The sequence below is a fragment of the Eurypyga helias genome, unplaced genomic scaffold (assembly GCF_000690775.1).
Source record: "Eurypyga helias isolate BGI_N326 unplaced genomic scaffold, ASM69077v1 scaffold6720, whole genome shotgun sequence".
Lineage (NCBI taxonomy): Eukaryota > Metazoa > Chordata > Aves > Eurypygiformes > Eurypygidae > Eurypyga > Eurypyga helias.
The window spans coordinates 76,328-80,877 of record NW_010223699.1 but is presented as its reverse complement, the minus strand read 5'-3'; positions in this window follow the sequence as shown (position 1 = coordinate 80,877).

Below are 4,550 nucleotides of genomic sequence, written 5' to 3'. Positions count from 1 at the left end.
TGAACTTTTACAAGAACTGGTTTTATGAAATGCTATAAGTAGCTGAATCTAATTGGGTTGAGGTATATATAAAATACTCCCTGTAAACTGGTTTCTTTTGTCAAGTATGTTGCAAATTCATCTGCAGAATGAGGACTGCAGATAGTGTCACAGATCTCAGTTTAATGATGCCCATCATTGCACATTAAGGAATGTGATTCACATAGCGGTTCACCTGCGTAGGCCGAAGCCTGTGCTGTGCTGCACATACAGCTTAGCCTTCAGACCTGTGTTGTGCTGTGAATATCTCATAGCCACAGAATAGACGCAGCCAGCTAACTGTAACAGAGAACCTGTAGGCAGCTCCCTCTTTCTTCTGGTGATTATGTCACCCGAGAGTCCTTTCCTTTACCTAAAAGCACAGCAAGAAGTTCTTATATGAACATTCTTTCTGTTGGAATGTAGAAATGCTGAACTGAATTGTTTTCTTGCAATAAAATCTTATAATAGTTCAAATTACAAAAATGAGGTAGCCCTTCCAAGAGGAGTCTGTTTCCACCTCCTTTACTTATTTACTCCCTCTTATCTAGGAATTCGTATATATTTATAAGATCCCCTTGCGCATACTTTTCTCCATGCAAAATGGCCACAGCTCTCTTAGCTTCTCCTTATATGACAGACATTCCAATTTCTTATTCATCTTAGCGGTCTTAATATGCCAATACTGATTCAGAGAGAAGACAAGATTGCATCCAACAGCTGCATGTCTATTGAAATTAAAAGATACAGGGATTTGGTGCCTATTAGCATGAGACAGTTGCTGTTTTAATGCCACTTATGCCCTGATCAAGACCCGAGAAGCCAATGCGGGAGTTCAAGGGAAGATGCAGAATCTGGAGTATCTCTTGGATGCCAGTCTGCAAGATCTGCCAGTGCCCAGTTCTACTTTTCAGATAGTCTTAACTCTTCAGGGTCTTTCTTTGTGTAACTGAGTTCTGCACACTGCTCCCTTCCATAGGAAATAGGTGGCTGTTCAGAATTCATTTTCCCTTCTGCACAGCACCAGCTGCACATGTATGCCTGAGGGACAGTGAATTTTTTGAGGTCCTGCTCTGAATTTTACATCTATGTAGCTTGCTCATTAAACCATTCAAAACCAAAAACCAGCTAAAACGCCCAAGAGTGGTACACCTCCAACCATGCGACAGACAAAATGGAGACTATACAGTAGCTGTCCAGCACCCCAACTCATTACACAACCTAGCAATTAACTGAAGTTGCCTGTGCACCCTCCCCTCCCTGCATTTGTTCTCTTGAGAAATGACAGTTCCTCCTTCCTCCTTCCTGTTCAACCCTCTTGGAAAGGTGCCCTAGGGATTGTATGCTTTCCTTTCCCATCACAATGCTGTAAAAAGGCTCCTAACTATTCGCCTGATGACTTCCTTCATGGCTGAAATAGATGGAGTCCAGGCAAAGCACCAGCTGCAGTACTTCTTGGCCCAGTCAGTGCACTCACCAATAGCTCCCAAGGCAGAAATGACATGCTGTGAGCTTGTTTAATGCCAGCATCCTTGGATGACTGACAAGGACAATATGGGAAATAATGAACATTGGGCAAATGTAGCTATAGCAACACTAGTATTCACAAAGCAAATCCCCTCCGTGAGTGCAAGGAAATTGCTGTTACTGTACATATAAAAGTGCTGATAAAGCAGGAACTTGTGCTACAGTATCAGGAAAGAGCATGCCTGGCCTGCAGCCTTGACACAACTGCTAACACATGCAAAGCCACACCTATAGCAGTCAGAAACAGCTGACATACTTTTGGAAATGTTGGGTAAAACAACAGATCAAAAATGTTGAGTCTTTTCAAGGAAATCCCAAACCTTATTCATATGACTCCAGATTCTACTGCAAGTTTAGCACCATCAATGGATGTCATCAATGGAACCTCCTACTGATAACACTGTCATGGTGACTGTCATTGTTCCAGAGGCAGGAACTGAACCTTGGTCTCTCACAAAACTATTCTGCCTCCATCTCATACCTATTTTATTCACTAAAACTAGGCAAAACTTGTAGTTCTGTGTTCAACAGAAACACAGAAATTGCTTTCTGACTTTTTTTTTTTTTAATCCTAAGCTGAAATAATTGAATTACTTTTGGGGAATTTTGACTTTCAGTAGATAAAAGGAATAAAAAGTTAGTTTATTTAACTTGGAATAGCTCTACACATATACCTCCAGAACTCCTGGGTTCCTCTCTTCACCATATCTATAATTCATTGCAAGACAAGTTCCTTAACAGTATCATGCCTCGTATTTCTTGTCTACTATTTTGTCATCTTAGAGGAGAGCACAAGTCTTGGGTAATGCTTATGAAGTGTTGAGGAAGTACTCAGGGAAAGACAGTACAAAACATAAAATAATCTTCATGCTTGCACTTTCCAGTTACCACACGTTTTCCTCCACCACTGTGTGTGAGTTAGGATACATGTAACAAGCACCTGTCTTGATTATTAGGAAATTCATGCTGCTTCATTAAGGGCAGCATTTCACATGACCCTGAGCTATTTCGGTTTCATGTACCTGTCCCCTGGAAAAGGCAGGATTCTGATAATGTATCATTTAAACAGGAAGTAGGAACAATGTCGTTATTTCACAGCTAGAAATTCCATTATTAACACCTAACTTGAGCCTCTTAGCACAGATTGACCATCATTCCTTTTGCCTGACAGCAATTTTAGAGCAAAAGATCTAAAATTGTTCCTATAATCAGGATCCAGACAAAGCTTGGGATGCCAGCAGCAGTGGGATGATCTCAGCTCAATTCAAGTGCTCAACTCCTTCAGAGCAACATTGCTCCAGGCAACAGCAGGTCCTTCCAGAGCACTCCATGACAGCTCCTGCTGAGATTTTCAATCTCACGATGACTTCTCCACCTACTCCCCTTCTCATCAACTTTCACCTAGATCCCTAGCTGGGAGTGTGGGTGGCTGCGGGATTATGTTCTTCTACTAGTCTTTGTCAGTGGCTCAAAAGGCCAGGTTCAATGATACAAGTCCTCCTGGGGACTTACATAACACTGGTTTGAGCTCTATTAAAGCATCTGGTGAAACTTAATATTCTCCTGGGAGTTCTGAGGGCACAAAATACGCCAGGAGCACCACCACCAATTACATATGTTTAAAATATCCATTAAATAAAACTTCTCTTCCTCCCCCTTTGTGAACAGTTCTCCCTTCTCAGTTGTTCAGTTAATAGGGCAACATTTTTCTAAACTCCATTTCTGATTGTGAACCTTGATTCCCAGTTTTTTGTAATGTTCTTGAGGAATCCAAAGTGTAACTAGGCTACCTGCAGAAGGTCAGGACTGCACTGTTTAGCTGGCCTGTAGCCAGCTAAAGTGATTACAACCTTGGGCAGGGAAGAGAAAATTTTACCAAAGTTGCTGCTCTCTGTAGAGAGATAGAAGTTTCTTACCATGGTCTAGGTTACCACTTAGCTTTTCTAGGACTTGTATCACACTGCTACTGATAGACAAGTCTGGTCCTTAATCAAAGCACATTTAGCCTCATTCATCTGTCTGCTCCTTACCAATGCAAAGTTGGAAAAATTTAATCACATCCTCATCCCCTTTTATTCCACCATTTACACCAAAATGATCTGTGACTAATGTGTTGGTGAGATGTGTTCTGGCTGGTCCCCTTTCTGTCCACCAAAGGGAGGGTGCACTGTCCTCTCCACAGCTTTCAGCCACAGAGTTTACACATGTTCAATTCCCTCTGAGGTTTCTCTCCAAAACTCCAGCATTTCTCTTCTTGTCAGGCTGTTCTTTGACTGACTGGGATGTGACCAATCTGCTTTTAATTCTCAATCACCTCTTCAGCAGCTGGGTGTACTAAGCCTATATATTGCAATTCTCTCGACTTCTGGAAGAGGTAGAATATACCATTCCCAATTGTTCTCATATCACAAACACACACGATGTCTATTGATCTGGGATAAAACTGGCAGGATTGGGAAGGGCATCTGCATTAGTCTGGATGCGTTCACAAGCATATAATGCCACAGGAGCAGGCTGTGGCAAAAAAAACATGCAGGAAATGGGGAAACTGTAGAGATGAGCTGGCATGGGAAGGGAGGTAGAGGTCTGAGGAACTCAAGGCAGGCAACCTGAATCCTTAGAGAGAAAATCTTTCTCCTAAGTCGCTAAGAGGATATCTGCTTTGGACATGATTGAATTCACCCTGAAAATCCACCCCGCTTTATCCTCTAACCTAACACTTTCTTACTGTAGGATGACAAGATAAATAGGCTGAAACAACATGCTGTGAATGCTTAAACTTACCGGTGACTTTAAGGTCTCAGTTCAGCATTCTGCAAGGGAAGTTGAATTTCAGGAAGTGTTGTGTATCCACATTATGGATTGTCTGTAGTTGCTGGATATGTGGAGTAGCCTTCACAATTGCTTCTGAAAACTTTGACCATTATTTTACTGATTTCCTCCTTCTATATCCATTCTTTCCCATTACAAATCCTAAAAAGGGATGAAGAAGAAAAGGAAATTGG